Raw genomic sequence first — 21,319 nt, 5'->3', positions numbered from 1 at the left:
AAAATTTATTGCACCTAGATTGCAAGTAAGGGCATAAAAAACTGGGTACCACACTGGAAATATTACAATGGAAGGCAAAAAATAGTGTGTCCGATAAGGCATTTCAGGGGATATTGAAAATTGTGAAGGACATTCTTTCTTAGAATAATGAATTGTCATCCACAACATATGAAGCTAAAAAGGTTGTTTGCCCTCTGGGATTAGAGGTTCAAAAGATACACGCATGCCCTAATGACTGTATCCTCTATCGTGGTGATGAATACAAGAAATTGGAAGCTTGTCCTATGTGTGGAGCGCTGCGGTATAAGATCAGGCGAGATGATCCTGGTGATATTGAGGGGTAGCCTCCCAAGAAGAGAGTTCCTGTGAAGGTGATGTGGTATTTCCCTATAATACCACATTTGAAGTGTTTGTTTAGAAATAAGACGAATGCTAAGTTGATGCGATGGCATAAAAAAGAACATAAGCAAGATGAGATGCTGAGACACCCCACGGATGGGGCTCAGTAGAGGTCAATTGATAGAGCATTCCTGGACTTTGAAAGTGATGCAAGGAACATAAGGTTTGGTTTAAGTACTGATGGATTCAATCCATTCGGTGAGTTGAGTAGTGGTCATAGTACTTGGCCTGTGACCCTATGTATGTTCAACCTTCCTCCTTGGTTGTGCATGAAGTGGAAGTTCATTATGATGTCGGTGCTTATCCAAGGTCCAAAACAACCCGGCAACGACATTGACGTGTACCTAAGACTGTTGGTTGATAAACTTTTACTACTCTGGAAGGAAGAAGGTGTACGTATGTTGGATGAGGATAAACAAGAGAGCTTTGACCTACGAGCATTATTGTTCATAACCATCAATGATTGGCCTACACTAAGTAACCTTTCAAGACAAACAAATAAGGAATATCGGGCCTGCACCCACTGTTTAGACGACATAGACAACATGTATTTGAAACACTATAGGAAGGTTGTGTATATGGGCCATCATTGATTTCTTCCTGCTAACCACCTGTTAAGAAAGAAAGGAATGCTTTTCAAAGGGGCGCCAGACCATCGTAAAAAACCTGCACACCATAATGGAAATTGTGTATTTGAGATGATAAAAGATGTAAGGGTAGTATTTGGAAAGGATCTTGGTAGTGAACCTTTTCCAAACGATGATAACGGACATGCACCCATGTGGAAGAAGAAGTCTATATTTTGGGAGCTACCTTATTGGGAAATTCTGGAGGTCCGCAACGCAATAGATGTGATGCACCTGATGAAGAATCTTTGCGTGAACGTGTTAGTCTTCATGGGTTGTTATGGGAACTCAAAAGATACATTGGAAGCATGACAGGACCTGAAACGTATGAAGCAACGAGATGACCTACATCTGGAAAAGAGAGATAAAGGACAACACTACTTACGTCCTGCTAGTTACACTCTCAGCAAGGAAGAGAAGGATAGCATGCTTGAATGCATGAAAAGTATCAAGGTTCCATCTGGGTACTCCTCGAATATAAAGGGAATAATAAATATGAAAGAAAAAAAGTTCACAAATCTAAAGGCCCATGACTGCCACATGTTGATGACCCAGTTGTTTCCGGTTGCACTGAGGGCTATTCTACTAGAGAATGTACGATTGGTACTCGTAAAGCTATGCGCGTTTCTCATTGCGATTTCACAGAAGACGATTGACCCAACCAAGCTACTAAAGCTACAGAACGATGTGGTACAATGTCTTGTCAGCTTTGAGTTGGTATTTACACCATCCTTCTTCAATATTATGATGCACCTCCTGGTTCACCTAGTTAAAGAGATTACTATTCTCGGCCTAGTATTCCTGCACCATATATGGCCTTTCGTGAGGTTCATGTTAGTCTAAAAAACTATGTTCTTAATCATGCCCGTCCAGAAGGAAGCATCACCAAAGGACATAGAACAAAGGAGGTCATTGAGTTTTGTGTTGATTTTATTGACTCAATTAATTTGGTTGGGGTTCCAACATCACCCCATGAGGGGAGGCTACGGGGAACGGGCACCCTTGGAAGGAATTCAAGTTTGAGCAATGAGAGTGATTTATTCCACAAAACACACTTCACGATTCTACAACAATCATCCTTTGTGGCTCCATATATCGAGGAACACAAGCAGATTCTACTTTCCCAATACCCGACGAAATCCGATGCCTTTATTATATGTCATCACATGGATACATTTCCCTCTTGGTTGCGTCAACACCTTATGGGTAACTCCACGATTCACGAACAATTCGTTTGGTTAGCCAAGGGACCTTCTAGCACAATCGTGAAATTTAAAGGTTACGAGATAAATGGTTATACATTTTACACGAGAGTCCAAGACCAAAAACGCACCAACCGTGGTGTCCGTATAGATGCCATAGACAACAACAAAAGTAAGGAATCGTATTATGGTTTCATAGAGGAAATTTGGGAACTCGAGTACGGACCGCTGAACATCCATCTATTTTGTTGCCAATAGGTGAAGCTAACTGTAGGTGGCGTAACGAAAGATCAGTATGGAATGATAATAGTGGACCTAACCAAGACTGGATACAATGATGAACTATTCTTCCTTGCCAATGATGTGTATCATGTTTTCTATGTGAAGGACATGTCTAGCAAACTCAAGAAAAATTAAGAAGATAAAGAAAAACTATGGGAGCCAAAGCGCCACATAGTTCTTCCAGGTAAAAGAAAAATCATGGGAGTCGAGGACAAAACAGACCAGGTAGATGATTATGATTAGTTTGATGGCATGCCTCCATTCGCTGTTGAAGTTGACCCAAGCATCATGCTAGCCAAAGAAGAAGCTCTGTACTTATGCTGCGATCATGACCATGGAACTTTCGTCAAGAAAAAGTTTTTAACGTTACATTGTAATGCACTAAATATGGTGCACCTTTATGTAATGCTCTATGGCCATCAAAACTTTTGAATTATATTGTAATGCTCTACGATGAACCTTTATTCGATCAACATAAACAATGTTAACTTGACCACATACATCAATTGTATTTTTTCCACGTTGAAATTATTTAATTGAAGAGTTTAATGATGATAGTGATGAATTAAAATAATTATTTTAAAAACTTAATCAACTAGTATAGAATTAATAACTGATTCAAACTTATTTTAAATATACTTGCTAATTAAATATATTTTTGGATGTTCAAAATATGTAAAGTTTTTATTTTTCTTTAACAAAACCAGTGCAAAACAACTGAAAACATATAAAAATTAAAATTACAAAAGCAGCGGGAAATGAAAAGGGGACCTTTATTCCCGGTTGCAAATTCCAACCGGGATTAAAGGGTGCTTTTCCATCTCCTGCACGAAAATCACCCTTTAGTCCTGGTTGGAAATTGCAACCGGGACTAAAGGCCACCTAGTCCTGTGTTGAATTTGCAACTGGGACTAAAGGCCCTTTAGTCCCAGTTGCAAAGTCAACCCAGGATAGGACGGTGAGGTTAAATCATCCGTCCCCTTCTCCCCTACCTCATCTCCCTCACTTCACTGGATCCACCACCTCGTCATCTTTGCTTGTCTCCCTCGGTCGCTGTCCGCCCGTGCCCCAGCCACCATCTATCTGTTCCCCGTCCGCGCCCCGACCGCCGTCCGCGCGCGCCCCATCCGTTGTCCACCCGTGCCCCATCCGCCATCCTCCATCATGCCCCTTTGTCGTTCGCATCCCATCCGCCGTCCGCCTGCCCCGTCGCGCGCCCCGACCACTGTCCCGCCGTCCGCGCCGCGCTGCCCCGACGTTCGCCCACCCCTCAAGCCATCCCCCTCGAAACGAGGCTTGCTGATGCAAGGGTCCTTTTTTTTACTTTTTTTAGTTTGTAATTACTATTTTTAATTTGTATAAATTACATTTACTCCTTAGAAAATTAGTATGAACTAGTTGAAATACTTAGAAAAATTGTACAAATTAGTTTAAATACTTAGAAAAATTAGTGCAAATTAGTAGTTTAATTACTTAGCTAAATTGTACAAATTAGTTTAAATACTTAGAGAAATTAGTACAAATTAATTTCAATACCTATAGAAAAATTGTACAAATTAGTTTAAATACTTAGAAAAATTGTATATTTCACAAGTTTCTTTTGATTGTATATTCATGTCATTAGTGTGATATTGATTTTCGGAACTCGTTGGTAGTTAACGTGAACAAAAGGTCATTTAGAAAATAAACAGTCACGCACTTGGATTTTTTGGCATCCATGTCCAAATATTAGGTATTTTATAAATTTATGGTCGATCAAAGTTCCAATATGTAACATGCATCACTTGTAGTAATCTGCGGGGTTACTGTGAGAAATATTATTAGAGGCATTTCAATTCCCAGTATCTTGTATTTCAAATTTCAAGAGCAAGTAAGATAATTTTCATGTGTATATTTCACAAGGACCTTTTGTACGTTCTAATATAATTTTTAATTTAATGTATCTATGATTACATGTTCGTAACTAATGTCATTATTAAGTTGACATGGGAGACGAGGAGGATGCAGGGTATATAATGGAGCAGATTATTGCTAGAGGTAGTGGCTCCGACATTCCAAGAACCTACATTGAGGATGAGGGTAGCCAACGGACATGTTCCTCGACATGTCCGATGATGGCAATAATGAGCTGGAACATGGCGTTGATGACAATGCGGAACAAAACCTTGCCGTGATGGAAGGTTCTGGCAAGGTATATATCATTTTTATTGTTTTACCCCATCTATAATTTCATATTCATTATTACTATGGACTAATTAATGAATCTTGAACTTTTAGCCCTCTGGATCGATGAGGCGAAATAAGCCACAAGGTCATACAAAGATAATGGAGGGAATGCTTCACATGACCGAAGTAGCAGAAGAGGGCCAGCTAATTGCTCCCGAAAATATGGCAAGAAAGTTCGTGAGTCAATGCGGGGCTATTGTAAGAGACAAAGTGCCTATCAGCATTAGAGAATGGAAGGGTAAACAAAATGATCCATACGTGCTCCCACAGACATAGAAAGATATGTTGTGGGCAGATGTCAAGAAACACTTCATACTTCCTGATAGTATTGAAGAAAAAGTTGTGAAAGATTGGATGCTGAAGAAAATAGCAACCCAATTCCAGACCTTCAAGATGAATCTGGATGCCAACTTTATCAAGAAGGCCCGAACTCCAGATTTTAATGAGTGTCCAAAGTTAAGGGACCACTGGAACTCATTTCTAGAATACAAGATGAGTTAAGGTAGTATGAACAAGGTTCATGTCTACTCAACCCATGCCTACAAGAAGGAGTACCATCATCGTCTAGGGCGAGGTGGTTACATGAGGGCAATTCCCAAGTGGAAAAAGATGGAACAAGACCTATTCGATCGAGGTATCGTACCAGTGACTATTGATTGGCCTGATCGATTGAAGAATTGGTATTATGCTCACGGAGGCAACCTAAGCCAAGAGGATAGGACACTTATGTTCAATGAAATAATACGCCAGAAGGCAGAAAGGTTTATCCAAAACATTGAAGATGCTAAAGTGGGAAAGTTGAAGATTGATAGAGAGAACGATGAGCTCACTTTGGCGCTCGGTAATCTCGAACACCCAGGATGTTGCCGAGGTTTCGGGGTCATTCTGTGGAAATTTGCTTTCCGTAAGGACATCAACACGTACAAGCCAGAAGAGAAGAAAGGAACAGCAAGAGGAGAGTTGGCGGCACATGTCAGAAGCTAAAGTACATTAACAAGAAGTACAAATGCAGGAAGAAATTAATGGATGAGTGGCCCTGGCAGTTACTGAAATGACCCAATCTGGAGCACTGCTAGATCCCAACATCATCATTAGCCCTTCTCAATGCCGACGCAGCTGTGCTTCCACAAGTGTTGGGCATGCACCCTAGGCCCACGAGTAGACCTTGGACGGCCCACTAAGGGACGTACTCGGATGTGATCAGGACAAAGGGATAGGCTTATCCCACTCGGACTAGTCAAGTATGCATATGGAAAACTACTTGGGCCATACCGAGTAGAACTCTGTAATTATACTCGACTAGGACTTGGACTTGTAACCCTACCCTTCCGTGTATATAAGGGTAGGCAAGGACTCCCCTTAAACAGAACAACTCCAAGTGCATCTAAGATCAATACAAACAAACACACAGGACGTAGGGTATTACGCGATCTAGCGGCCCGAACCTGTCTAAATCGTGTTCCTTGCGTCACCATTGATTCCTTGATTCTCGACGGCCCTTACCGCACAAAAGACCACCTAGGGTACCCCCTAGGTGGGTTGCCGGTCTAAAACACCGATAGCTGGCGCACCAGGTAGGGGCGCTCGTCGAGTTTCTTAGTGCGAACTCAATAGCAACGATCGTCATCAAGCCCGTCTTCACCATCGAAGCAGGCGCAATCTTCATCTTTGGATCCTGGCTCTGCATCGCCGATGGTGCTGGATCGTTCCAGCACTACATCATCGATGTCCAAGAGAAGAAATCGGAGGATTCGGTCAGCAGAAACCAAAATTTCAAAGTCAACAACCTTAAGTTCGACTACACGTCGGACTCGACTTCGGTTCGGACTAGTCGGTCCCAGTCGCTCCCCAAATCGACTTCGACTCCAAAACGGTTTCCAAACGGACTCCGCAATGCAGCCGAAGCCCACTAGAGTTTCCTCACTTGAATTCAAACTCGAACTCGGGAATGACGAAAATGACGACTCCGACTCAGTGTATCTCCCAAACATACCATTATCAGGACCAGCCCAGGGTCTGGTAATAACTACAAGATCGCAAGGCAGATTCATTCACTGGCCAGGAATGCGACCATCCCTTGCCCGCGACTATGAGTCACGCCTTGTCGCTCACATAGACAACCTCCTGTACCAGGAAGGCGTCCCACTCACTTCTAACCATGAGGAAAGTTCCACAGAGATTGCAACATCAAGCTTCGGAAGCTACTACCCAGACAGGGAAGTCTTTGTTATTACTCAAAATAACAACCTGGGTACTAGCCAGAACAGAACCCCCAGGCGATTAGCACAACTCGACAACATCTTGGAAGACGAGTCTACAGCTGATGCCCCACAAAATGAAACCTCCGATCAAAGGAACCAAAGAAGGATGCGCAATGCTACTTGGGCTAAGCGACGACAGACGATGGCTACAAATATTCCCATCACAAACCTTGAAAGAGCATTCGACGCAGTTCAGGCTCAAGAACATACCACTCCACTCGCAACAATCGCTTCTATCAATCTTTTAACAACGCTCATACCCCGAGACGGAGACAACGAGGCCACAGCTTAGCTCGTGCAACGCGGCAACGGACTAATCGCACAACTCGCAGAGCAAGCTTACAAGCTACTTGACAAAGAATCACCAATCCCATCTGTTCCTCGCATCACAGCTCATCAAGAAGGCAGCAGAGGCGCTGCAGCCAACAACAACAATGCTCAAAGAAACGACAACGAAGTCGTCAACCAACCTCGGCAACACAACCAAGGCCCAAGTAAACACAATGCCCCAATACGCCATAAGGATGTTGGAGAAGTCAGCTGCACCAACTCAGTAAAAAGTATTCGCCCTACTCGGAAAAACCACAAAGTGTCAACTTTCAGTGATCTACGAGAAATACTTAACAGTCGGCGTGAGCGAGAAGTTGACAACTACAACCACTTTCCTGCTTTCACAAATAGGGTAATGAAAACAAGACTACTCGAGAAGTTCAAACCAACGGGAATCACCAAGTATGATGGCAAGCAAGATCCCATTCAATGGCTACGATGCTACTCGCTCGCGGTCCAAGCAGCTGGGGGCAATAATGATACCAAAGTTATCCACTTTCCCATATGCATGGAACCCGGACCACTAACATGGCTCGAGTCCCTCAAACCCAAATCAATCAACTGTTAGGCCGATTTGACAAAGGCTTTCACCAACAACTATGTCGGCTCCATGGCTATACCAGGAAACAAGATCGACTTGAGTCAAATAAAGCAGAAAGAAGGTGAAACCTTACATGACTACTTAAGATGATTCTTCAAAAAGAAGGCAACTATAGTTGACATTTCAGAAACAGACGTCATCGAGTGCTTCCAGAATGGACTCTATGATTGGCGAACATACCAAGGCTTCGATCAACGATGACCAGCTAATGTCAAAGACCTCAAAGTCATGGTGCAACAGTGGGCAGACGAAGAAGACAAAGAGTGCGAAAGGTTTGGCTCTCATCGCAACCGAGGACACGATAACAACAATGACCAGGATAGAACTTGACACAATGATACTCGAAATAACTTTTCGAGTAATCAGAATCGCAAAAGGAAGCCTGACAACACCGTTGCTGCCATGACCAACTCTAGGAAAACAGGATCCCGTAAAAACGATGAAGGGCCAACCTTCACCGAGCTACTCAAAAAGCAGTGCCCATGGCACCCGACTAGCAAGCACTCGGCAATAGATTGCTACAGCATGCGTCGAGTCATGCAAGACTTACCCGCACCACCACCCCAACAGATTCACCCTTTTATGGCATCGTACCTGGAAACGCAGCTATACCGCTTGGACAAGTTGTCCTTCTAGTTACCTTTGGAACTAAGGAACAGTACCGCACCGAGTATATCAGATTTGAAGTCACCGACTTCGAGACATCTTACCACGCCATACTCGGAAGGCCAGCACTCATCAAGTTCATGGCCATACCACATTACGTTTAGTTGGTACTCAAAATGCCAGGGCCCAAGGGAGAACTAACGCTACGGGGGATCTATGGCGATCCTACGAATGCGACACTGAAGCCATAGAGATCGCCGCGACTTCTCAAGCACCTAGTCCCATGCAACAAGTCTTCACAGCTTCAAAGAAACTCCATCCAACCGAACTCGAGATCCCAGAAAACAAGTCAGGGTCTACAAAGGTGAAACCCGCAAGCGAGCAAGACTTCAAACTAGTCAATCTCCAGACGGGTGACTCCTCAAAGACAGCCCTGATTGGAACAAGGCTAGATCCTAAATAGGAATCCACGCTTGTCAGTTTCCTTCGGGCTAACCACGATATCTTTACTTGGAAACCAGCTGACATGCCCGGTGTGCTCAAGGAGCTGATCGAGCACTCTCTAAATGTTGATCCCAAGGCTACTCCAAAATGGCAGCGACTCCGCAGGTTCGCTCAAGACAGACGAGAAGCAATCAAAAAAGAGCTAGCCAAGCTACTCGCGGCAGGGTTCATCAAAGAAGTCTTTCACCCTGACTGGCTAGCCAACCCCGTACTCGTTCGTAAGAAAAATAACGAGTGGAGAATGTGCGTCGACTACACCGACCTCAACAAGCACTGTCCTAAAGACCCTTTCGGGCTAACTAGGATCGACCAAGTGGTGGACTCCACTGCTGGGTGCTTTTTACTATGTTTTCTCGATTACTACTCAGGCTATCATCAGATAAGCCTCAAAGAAGAAGATCAAGCTAAAACAGCCTTCATCACACCATTTGGAGCTTTCTGCTACAAGACAATGTCCTTCGGACTAAAAAACGCAGGAGCAACCTATCAACGAGCTATACAGATAAGCTTCAAAAAACAACTACATCGCAATGTTGAAGCTTATGTGGATGACGTAGTCGTCAAAACAAGAAACCAGGAGGAACTCATCGCCGACTTGGAGGAAACTTTCTCCAGTCTACGAGCTTTCCGATGGAAACTCAATCCTACTAAATGTGTCTTCGGAGTACCTTCTGGCAAGTTACTCGGGTTCATCATCAGCCATCACGGCATTGAGGCCAACCTGAAGAAAATATCTGCCATCACAAACATGCAAGCACCAGCTAGCATCAAGGATGTGCAGAAACTCACAGGCTGCATGGCAGCTCTCAATCGGTTCATCTCAAGACTTGGAGAACGGGGACTACCTTTCTTCAAGCTTCTCAAATGACAGGACAAGTTCAAATGGACAGAAGAGGCAGACAAGGCACTGGCACAACTCAAAAACTTTCTGTCAAAGCCTCCTATACTCACTGCTCCATCTCCAAACAAAGACTTGCTCCTATACATAGCAGCTACTACTCATGTCGTCAGCACAGTGATAGTAGTTGAATGGTCTGAACCAGGCCACGTTTACAAAGTCCAAAGACCTGTGTACTTTGTCAGTGAAGTACTCTCGGACTCCAAAACTTGGTACTCATCGATACAGAAACTCCTATATGCAATCCTGCTCATTTCTCGGAAACTACGCCATTATTTCCAAGAACACAGCATCACAGTCATTTCTAACTTCCCGCTTGGTGAAATCCTCTACAATAGAGATGCCACGGGTAGAATCTCCAAATGGGCAGTTGAACTCGGAGCTCTAACCTTGGACTTTAAACCAAGGACAGCTATCAAATCCCAGGCTTTGGTTGACTTCGTGGCTGAATGGACTGAAAATCAGGTACCAACACCAGTCGAGAGGCCAGAGCACTGGGTAATGTATTTCAACGGATCCCTCAAACTCAAAGGGGTCGGTGCAGGCGTACTCCTCATCTCCCCAAAAGGAGACCAACTCAAGTATGTACTACAAATCTTTTGGGAAGCATCAAACAACGAAGCGGAGTACGAAGCACTACTACACAGTCTTCGTCTTGCAATTTCCCTCGGCATCAAAAGACTTCTGGTATACGGCGACTCACTAGTCGTTATAAACCAAGTCAATGACGAGTGGGATCGAAACAAAGACAATATGGACGCTTACTCACTACAAGAAACACCCCCTCTAGATACGTTTTATTTTTAGATTAGATACGCTTTATTTCATCCCTAGTGAATTATAGATACGCTTCACTAAAGCATGTCTGGAGCGTCTCCCCATGGACCGTGTCAAGAACTGTAAACATGTTTTGTCAAACGTGTCTACAAGATAAGAGACGCTTTCTAGAGACGGTGACAAGTGTGTCTACCCGACATGAGACGTTTTCTAAAGACAGTGCTAAGCGTGTCTCGTAGTAGACATGAAACGCTTCGCAGATATGGTGAATTACGTATCTACGCCTTATAGACATTTTAAATTAAGCAAAGTTGATGCGCTCTTTGTATTTTTCTTTCTCAATGCTAACATAGTTTCAGGAACTATTTTCTAATATAATACATGCGTAACCATATTTACTTTGGACACCATAGTACGGATGAAAAGGTACATGAAATGTATTCATTTAATATTAGAGCAATAGAGTCAGCAACAAAATTAATCATCCCCATACATTTAGATATTACATATTCCCTTAAAACTTACACATTGCATTCTAATTCTATTTAAAAAGCTTTGCACAAGCAGACAGACACTTCTCTTCGATTCTCAATCTATCTTCGCCTATGTTTATTGACATGCTTCTATGATCCTGCAAAATAAATAAATAAATAAATAAATTCAATAAAAGTTCTAGAAAATACAACCACACATATTTCTATCATGAATTTAGAAAAAAAGGCTTAGCTAGCGATAGAAGTGAAGGTTATTTTTTAATGATTGCAATATTATACTCAGAAGTCCACACTTATTCTACACACAGCCACACAAGCTTAGAAGTTGCAATATTATACCACAACACAAATATAACCAATTTATTTTTCTGCCACATTCACAAATAGCCAAGTTCAGATAAAATCACCTATCCAAATGACAAAGTGGCAGATTCCAAGGATCAATCCACTTAGCGCAAATAGCGACAAAAGAGAATAAGTTTTAATGCTAGTTAGCACATATGCAGATACCAACCTCATCGAGTAGCTTTTCAAACTATAGATTGACACTTTCAACATGTGCACACACATCAGTACATCACAGGAACCTGTATGCAAGTCGTAGTTACTTTCACATCCATGTCATTGTAGCAATGGACCAAACAGATAGAAGGAAATTATATTTTCTCAAATTATCACAATGAGAGAAAAGTTTGACAGAGTAATGCAGACTTCATAGGAAGTTGTTTAGACCAATAGGACCACAAGGACGAACCCAAATTTGTTGGTCTCCTTCGCCATTTTCATTTCTTCCTTGTTATACCCATTCTCAATAACAGTAGCTCGGAGCTAGCAGTAATATAGCTAGTAATTGTGTATATGCAGATCTCACACCCCTAGAGAACAAGTGAATTGTCAAACAAAGATGCAGCATGCTGTAACAAAAAAAAAAGGATTGGTAACATGAGGTTGTAAACAAGATATGTGGCAACTAATTTGAAGACCATAATCAGTAAATTGGAGCTAAATTATTGATCACATCATAGTTTTTAACATGTAACATAAAACTAGAAACACAAGACCAGAAATTCCCTTAGTATGGACATCTGTTATATGCAAGACAGCTATTGCCGTGCCGTATGAGCTACAGATAAAATCATATCCAAACACTGTAGCAGTAGTGCTATTGCAGCTCATTTGTAATAAACACGCTTTTCTTTGTATGGACAAATCACCAAAATGGTTAATTTTTTTCGGCAGGGGAGTTGGGAGAAAAAGAATGAGTAATGTTATGCTGAATGAGGGAGATATATCAGAACAGAACTGCATTGTCTTAAGAAAAACTGTCAATGCATTTGTTGTTTTTATATATCTTATTATGGGGTACAAAATGGTTTTTCTGCGTAAAGCAGAATTACAAGTTTCCAAAAAAAAATCTCAAAATTCTAAAGTTTTCAACCAATAGTAATGAGGTGTAAGTCTATGTTCTAGGCTCAAAGCTGAAAGCCTAAAAAAAGAGTTCATTCCTGAATTGCAAAATATATGTATATATTACCATGCAACAATTACAATAGGCGAATTGGGAGGTTACGAAGTTGTGATAGGGTACCAGAAACCCATCCATTGAAGTCAGACTGCTGCTTTGCCACCTTATTTTTTCTTAATAATCTTCAAGCCACACAAGTTGACATGTCAAATTCGATTTCTCATGAAAGATACATGAAACATGAAACAGAGGCAGTTATAGCATTGTATATTTAGAAGAAAAAAACACCATTGTTTCTAAGGTAATATCAAATTGTTTTGCAAGAACAAATTAAATCAAGCATCACTAATACTGGAGCAGATGCAAAAATGTCCATTCATAAAGCAAAAGAAGGTACCAAAAGCCTATACTGCGCGACACACATCATCTATATTTCAGTATGCGAATTGAAGATAGGCAAGACAGCAACGCAAGCAACCTACAGCATGATTTGCCCTGCTAATAACATCTAGTTTAACCTCAGCATGACAGGAATAGTAAAAGATACTGTTGCGCAATACTGTTCTTGACGGGCGCAGGAGATACTGCTAATGTGTGCTAGAATCAAACTGACCCAGTGGTTTGTGTGCCTATGAAATGATGATTACGGCAGAAATCACCTCAGGTTCAGAAATTGACAAAAAGAAGGCACTGTGTTCGAGTATTTCCTAATGCTGTCTTTTCTCCAGGTGTGCAGGAGATCACACCCTCATATTCGGGAAAAAAAAAAGAGATCAGACACTCATGATGCCAGAAACCGACCGCAAACTGCGCGAGATTTGGGCCCTTTTCCCTTCAATTACACGGGAGCTAATTTTCTTGGCACCAATTGTACTGCATGCCCAACTAATCTCAGTACTGTTCTTGACGGGCGAAAGCAACCTACAGGCGCAGGAGAACATACCTTGTGAACGGCGGCAGGCGGGGGATCTCCGGCGACGGGGGGCTGCGGCCGGCGGGGGATCTCCGGCGGCGGCGGGGAAGGGCGCCGGCGGCGGGGGCCGGGCGCCAGGGGTGGGATCTGGGGGCCGGCAGGGCCGGGCGCCGGCGGCGGCGGCCGGGGGCAGGGGGCGCCGGCGGGGCCGGGGGCGGGTGTGCCCGTGTGCGTGTGTGGCGCGGGTGGGGTGGGTGTGCGTGTGCCCCTGTGTGCGGCCGGATGCGGGCGGGGCCGGGGGCGGAATTCGGGGGTCGGCGGGGAAGGGCGCCGGCGGCGGGGGGGGGGGGGGGGGGGGGGGGGGGGCGGCAGCCGGGGGTCGGCCAGACGGTGCCCCTCTCCGGATCTCCAAAACGGGCAGTGACGTTGAGGATGGGAGAGAAGAGATGTGCAGTTTTTTTTACACGAGAGATAACGTGAGATACTGATCTGTTTTGAACGATCAAGCCCACGTAAAATCTCGCTTTAGGCCTCGATGAAAATTTTTATACGTTCTAGAACGTGTCAAAGAACCGTGTTAAGCACTTTGTAGATATGTTTTGATTAAAATGTGTCAACAATCGTGTCTAGTAGTGAAACTTTTGAAGATGTAGATACGTTTTCTTGATAACGTGTCAACAAACGTTTCTAGTACTGAAACCGCTTAAGATGTAGACATGCTTTCAAAAACGTAGCAAAGAAAACATATCTAGAGGAGGTTTTTCTTGTAGTGACTGCAAAGAAGTCCGCAAACTAGAAAACAAGTTCTCAGGCTTGGAATTTCATCACATCGTCCGTGACAACAACGTAGCCGCTGATGTGTTATCAAAAATGGGCTCAACCCGTGCAGAGGTTCCAGCAGGAATTTTCGTACGCGAACTGCATAAACCGTCCATATCTGAACAAGTTACACCTCCAGTAGTTCAGACTACTGATGTCACTCGAGAAATCATGATGATAGAAGTCGACTGGAGGACACCCTTCATCGACTACATCAAAGATCACAAGTTACCCTCTGACAAAAATCAAGCCGAACAAATCTCCCGGCGAGGAAAAAACTACGTTCTAGTTGGAGACAAGCTTTAAAGGAAAAGTACATCATCAAGGGTACTCATGAAATGTGTTACCCTGAAGATGGCCAAGAAATCGTAGAAGAAATTCACAAGGGGATATACGGCAGCCACGCATCCTCACGAACAATAATCGGCAAGGCTTTTAGAGCAGGTTTCTACTGGCCAATGGCTCTGGCTGACGCTAAACAGTTAGTTCGGAAGTGCAAGGGTTGTCAATTCTTCACTAAACAGCAACATGTTCCTACCTACAAGCTAGTCACAATACCTCCAACATGGCCATTTGCCTACTGGGGGCTCAACATGATAGGGCCATTGCCAACTGGGCCAGGAGGATTCAACCGAGTACTGATCGCAATCGACAAATTCACCAAGTGGATCGAGGTCAAACCAGTCACTTGCCCCAAGGCAGACCGAGTCCTCGACTTCTTGGATGAAATCGTACACTGTTATGGCTTTCCAAATAGGATCATCACAGATCTGGGGTCCAACTTCAACAATCGTGACTTCTGGGAATACTGCAAGAATAGTGGAATTGACGTCCGCTATGTCTCGGTCGCTCACCCTTGAGCCAATGGACAAGTCGAGCGTGCCAATGGCATGATACTCGAAGCTCTTAAGAAACGACTACATGACGTCGGCAACACAAAAGGAGGCAAATGGCTCAAGGACTTACCCAATGCTCTATGGGGACTACGAACCCAACCATGCAAGACTACCGGGCTCTCTCCATATTTTCTCGTATATGGCTCAGAAGCTATATTACCCGTAGATGTCATGTGGCAATCTCCCTCAGTCGAACAATACAACGAAGAAATGGCAACAGAAACAAGGCGAACAGATCTAGACAGTCTAGAAGAAGCAAGATGCGCAGCGCTAGTACAATCTGCTAGATACCTTGATGGGTTACGACGTTACCATGACCGCAATGTCAAAGAACGATCTTTCAACTTAGGCGACATGGTCCTCAAACGAATTCAAGACACGTTAGGGTTACATAAACTCAATTCATCATGGGAAGGCCCTTACATTGTATCCAAGGTTACGGGGCCCGGGTCTTACAGACTACAAGAGCTCTCAGGAGAACAAGTACCAAATTCTTGGAATATAGAACACCTTTGTCGCTACTACCCGTAGCAGAACTCGAGTAATTGCTTCAAGCAAAAACTCATCAACTACTCGAGCCAACAGCTCAACTACCAATTACAAGATATACTACTCTTGACTCTAGAATACCAACTCAACAGGCATTCTAGCTCTGGTACAAAGCCTCAGCGGTAGAGTACTTCTTAACTCAAGACCGAAGTTACATCAAGATTACATACGAGTACAGGTACTCAAAATACAATACAAGAGGACTGCAAGCAACTACCTACTGGCGGGCTACATTTAAGCCTCAGGCTTTTACAATATCACAAGGCCACTCAGGTCTGCCGACTACAACGGGAGGGACCTACACGCAAGGAAGCTGCGCAAAACGCAGCCATATCCAGGTCCTCTACCCAAGGCAACTCCAGCTACTCTTGCACCGCCGCTGCCTTGACAGCGGCAACGATGAATCCCGCGGGCCGCGCAAAGAGGGAACCAAGGCTGCTCTTTTGCTAGCCTTGCCGAGCCAACCCACTCTACGGCCACACCTCCACCTCTAAGTGAGCGGGATAAAGACTGCGGCACTCATCACCCATCACCCGCGAGTTCCAGCGCGTACTCCGCTGGATCACGAGCTGCAAGATGAGGCGCGCGATGAAACCTCCTACGAGGATCCTTCTAGCATTGTGGCTATCCCTACGAGCGCTAGAGTCTGTGGAGGGAAGGTGGTCTCAATCTACAAGGAATCTTCTAGCACCGGTGTACTCTTTGAAGGCTCTCTACACTCAAACAATAGCAACCGAAGGCAATCCATTGCTCCTCAAAGCTTGATTCGGGTCGTCCTCCAGGGGGGTCTATTTATAGCCAAGGGCTGCAACCATCAACGACCCAGGAATTACTATGCCCTCGTGATTGATTAGTCTGGACGATCTCTGACTGCCCATGTGAAAGCATTCATGCCACAAAGGACAAAAGAGTACAGTACACCCGTGCACCTGCTATTCATAGAGTAACAAGGGTACTCGACTACATCGCGACTACTCAAACTTAGTCCTCAGAACAACTTCTGCCAAACCTGGTTTGTGCTCGTAGCGGATCCTTGTCTTGGGGGCCCAATTGAGTCTGACTCCCTACACACGGGGTCGGGCGATATGAATCCTTACGGCAAGAGGTCGGGCGCATCCGACCTTGGGAGCAAGGGTAGGGTGAGGTGGAGTTCCATCCTCAAAGGGTCGGGCGTGTCGGACCACGGGACCTTGGGTCGAGTGAGACGGAGTAAAACGTTCCTTACCCATGATGAGTTAGACCCACTTCAAACAACAAAGTATGGACAAGTGTTCAACTCTCAGACACAATATCATTCAAAGTACTCGAAAGTTTACAAGAGTACATAAACGCTCAAGGCTCCTCCAGAGATACAAATTCCAACATCTTCGACGCGATTGGTTCCGCCTCCTCGAGGTACTGCGCATAGGCTTCCTCTGTGCAGTTGCGAGCAATGCCGTCACCAGCCGCCGACAAATCTGCTCTCGAGTAGTATGACTTTACCACAGCAAGGACTTGTTTGCAAACAAAATTGTAGAGGCCTGCCACCTTACCCGGAGCAGCCTTCAAGCGCTCAACTAGTGATTGAGGTCCTGCGTCCTCTTCCAAGGGGGCAATGGCGTTCACCAAGTCTTGAGCGGCATCAGTTAACTCTTGGAGCTCACTTCAAAATCCTCGAACGGTCTGGGCATGGTCTCTGCATGCCACCATGGCCATAGCAAGCATCACTCCATTCTCGATCTTTCTGTCCCGCTAATGCTCGTAGGCAGCCTGTGCCTCCGTCAGCGCAGCCAGAAGATGTTCAGCTTCATCCGATACTCGATCATGCGCGTTTCTCCAATCAAGGAGTTAGCTACTCGCAGCAGCCTCCTTCCTCTTGGGCTCTGCAAAAAAAATGACCAAGTTGAAAACAACCGACTACAGTCAGACATACTCGGAACATGAAAAGTATTCACCTTGATACTTTTTATTCAAAGACTTGTAGCGGCTCTACAGCTTCTACTGCAAGACTTCATGATCTGACCACTCCACAGTAAAGGATTTCGCTCCAACTTCATGAACCCTCAAGGATTCCGTAAGCCGAGCACACTCCTGCTCCAATTGCTCGTTTCGTTCCTGAAGGGCCCGAGTGTTCCTTTGCGTTTGGTCATGCAGCTCCTGCAAAGCAACGCAATCGGTCAAGTCCATTAATCACTAAATCTATAAGACAAGCAAAGAAAACACACCTGGAAGCTTCGAAAAACATCGACAGCTCTCCGGAACTCTGACTCAGATGGAAGCCCGAGTACTGGACCTTGAGTACTCTGTGCAAGATGAGGAGCTGCACCCAAGGAAGTGCCTAAGATATTAACATCAGTCACCTCAATATTACGACTACAATACCAGGATTGCGGATATATACCTAGAGCAGCTGGTTCCTTAGATTTCTCCGCATCCACTACAGTCAAAGCTCCACCAGTAGACGCTGAGAAGGAAACATTCCCAGAACCCAAAGCAGCTGAGGGATCTTCCACCGAGCGGATCACTTCCTGAAGCATAGACATGGTAGCTTCAAGGCGACCAGCATCAACTACGGATACTTCTTCAACAGTTAAATCCTCTAAAGGAGCAGATAGAGTAGTTGGGGGACACAGCTCTACTCTTACCTCTACAGGGATAGTCTCCTCTGCATCCCTACATCAAAATATAAAGTCATCTCACGACTTCAAGAAAACTCAAAGATACACACCAAGGATAAACAACTCACTGAGTTGAGCTCGGCGGCAATCGCACGCGTTTCTTCTCGGCAACAGAAGGCCGAGTACTCAGTACCACAGGAACAGCTGCTGGCGCTATCTTCTCACCAAGACCTGGAAAAAGCAGAGTCAGGACTACAAGCTCAGACTAACCAAAATAGACGGGAAGAAAGCTCACCACTAGCGATCACATTGGACAATAAGGAGCCAGTAGCAACTACTGGCGACACCCCCTTCGCAACATCCCCTACTCCAGCAAGCAAACCTAGGACTGCCTAGTCAAGGACCGGTAGCGCGGTAGCCGACGGAGCCTGGGCTGTCAGCTCGGGGGCTACTCCAGCATCTGCTGGCGGCACACCCTCTGGCACCTTCTCAACAGACGCAACCGCAACACCCTGAGCAGTCACGACTACTTCATCCGAAGTAGCCTCATCGTCACCAAGCACCACGTCATCAGCCTTTTGAGACAGATAAAGTGATAAAATAGATTACAAGTTAAAATCCATCAGGTACGAGTACACGGCTACATACCTTGGCACCCTGAGACTTCTCAGGAAGAGAAGTCGAGGCAGACTTAGCAGCAAACATCTTGCGGACTACTTGGCGTTTCTTCACAGGAGGAGAGGGCTCGTCCTCTGACTCCTCAGCAACAGATTCTTCCGACTGTGCCAAGTAGCTAGCAAGAACTCGGGACTACAAAAAACAAGTCAACACTCAAACAATATCCTGAACAGTTCAAAAAGTACAAGTCAAAGTGAAAGACCATACCACTTCCGGCTAATACCAGGCATCAAACTGACGAAGCGTTGAAGGAATAACTGGTACTCCTTGATAGTTTCTGAAGAACTTGGCCAGGAGCGCCTCAACATCATCATCAGAAATATCATCTGGTGACATACGTGATGGGTCATTAAAACCCGAGTACTCCCCACCCAAGTGCGCCCGCTTTTGCAAGGGCTGAATTCTTCTCTTGAGGAAGCTGGCTGCCACATTGACTCCAATCAAACCGAGTGCCTTCAACTCGGCAATCTGGTGCAGCAAGTGATCGAGCTCAGGGCTATCTTCAGGCTCGCTCACCCAATTCTCTGCGTGCTTCGGCGCATGACCAGTGACCACCGGCAAGCGAGAGTTATGGTTCCCAATATAAAACCACCTTTTCTTCCACTCCCCATGGGAGTCAGTCAAATTATAGTCAATATATGCGCTCGAGTTCCTGAGCTGGAACCCAGCGCTCCCAAAGACCTCCGTCCTAACAGCACTAGGCTAAGGCTTGCAACGGAACAACTTCCTAAACAGCTCAAGACTAGGAGGAACTCCCAAGTAAACTTCGCAAAGGTGCACAAAAATAGACATGTACAGTACACCATTGGGGTTCAAGTGTACAAGTTGAAGCTTGTAGTACTCAAGAATACCTCTAAAGAAGTCAGAGGTGGGCACCGCCAACCCCCTCTCCACAAAGTGAGCAAGCATGACCGTCTCATTTGGATGCTTCTCGAATTGCCACGTGTCAGCAAAGGCAGGCCTCCACTCGAGTACCTGTTTTGGCTGTAGAAGCTTGGCGTCGACGAGCGCCTGAACGGACGCCTCTTTCATCACAGAATGTTGCCATGTCGCTCCAGGCGGCGGCGGCGGCGCAGTTTGATTCATCGGCCCCACCTTCAGCATCGGCAACACCAACTCCTTCCCCTTCTTGGACTTCACCTCGCCTGCCGTTGGAGCCTTGCCTTGAGCCTTCTCGGGTTTTTCCCCATCTTCTTGGTGCGCATCCGCCGGCTTCACCCGCAGCAAAATGCACTCAACCTCGGATCTTTCTCAGAGGAGTAGCAATAGCGGTGGCAGCGCTAGACAATCACGGTGGAGGAAAGCAGGAACAGAAAGGTGGGGGAAGAAGAGAAACAGATCTGCTACAGTGGGTTGTAAACCTAACTAAAAGGGGGCCCTCCGGTTATATCTCCATCACCTCCGGATTGCAAACGTCAGTTACGCAACAGACGGGTTTTAAGTAGATTAATTGCCTTAAACACCCAACGGCTACTCTTTTCAACGGGTCTTGACCACTTCAACGACTCTAAGCCTGCGGGGTACCGTACCCAATGGTCAGAATTTTCTTTTTCAGATCACCAAGAGTAAGATAGCCAAGAAGCAGGATTGACCCTAAGCCTGACTCTTCGACTCAACCTAAGGCTTGGAGCTACTCCATATGGAGTGCAATTGTTATCGCACTACCATATAAAAAATTCTCGAAACAGAAGCAACTCAAAGGAGCAAGAAGAGTACCTTCTAGCCACGCGACAGTACTCGAGCACTTTGGACACCACAACCTCTACAAAAGAACTACTCGGATAATGCCCACAGTACTCAAGAACTGCGGCGCATGACTACAAAGTACTCGGGGGCTTGTCGGGCATGCACCCCAAGCCCACGAGTAGACCTTAGACGTCCCACTAAGGGACGTACTCGGATGTGATCAGGACAAAGGGATAGGCTTATCCCACTCGGACTAGTCAAGTATGCATATGGAAAACTACTCGGGCCATACCGAGTAGAACTCTGTAATTATACTCGACTAGGACTCGGACTTGTAACCCTGCCCTCCCGTGTATATATGGGCAGGCAGGGACCCCCCCTCAAACAGAACAACTCCAGGTGCATATAAGATCAATACAAACAAACACACAGGACATAGGGTATTACGCGATCTAGCGGCCCGAACCTGTCTAAATCATGTTCCTTGCGTCACCATTGATTCCTTGATTC

The 21,319-nt window shown here is 45.1% G+C and overlaps 1 long non-coding RNA gene and 1 pseudogene across 3 annotated transcripts; one reads left to right on the top strand and one right to left on the bottom strand.

Moving 5' to 3' along the window:
* Nucleotides 1-284: 284 nt before the first annotated feature.
* On the top strand, nt 285-2,941 carry LOC140222593 (uncharacterized; annotated as a pseudogene).
* Nucleotides 2,942-11,139: 8,198 nt separating this feature from the next.
* LOC117851397 (uncharacterized) lies at nt 11,140-13,656 on the bottom strand. 3 transcript variants are annotated; one of them, XR_004639534.2, is made up of 4 exons: nt 13,615-13,656; nt 12,741-12,853; nt 11,721-12,081; nt 11,140-11,343 (listed from the first exon to the last, which is right to left on the bottom strand). It is a non-coding gene; the product is annotated as an uncharacterized lncRNA (long non-coding RNA). The 3 variants fall into 3 exon arrangements; XR_004639533.2 differs by lacking the exon at nt 13,615-13,656 and having other exon boundaries at nt 11,721-11,793; nt 11,961-12,081; nt 12,741-13,590; XR_004639532.2 differs by lacking the exon at nt 13,615-13,656 and having other exon boundaries at nt 12,741-13,591.
* Nucleotides 13,657-21,319: the final 7,663 nt, after the last annotated feature.

This window comes from Setaria viridis, chromosome 4 (genome assembly GCF_005286985.2).
Source record: "Setaria viridis chromosome 4, Setaria_viridis_v4.0, whole genome shotgun sequence".
NCBI classification, from domain to species: domain Eukaryota; kingdom Viridiplantae; phylum Streptophyta; class Magnoliopsida; order Poales; family Poaceae; genus Setaria; species Setaria viridis.
The sequence above is the reverse complement of the archived record's forward strand: the minus strand, read 5'-3'. Positions and strand labels throughout refer to the sequence as shown.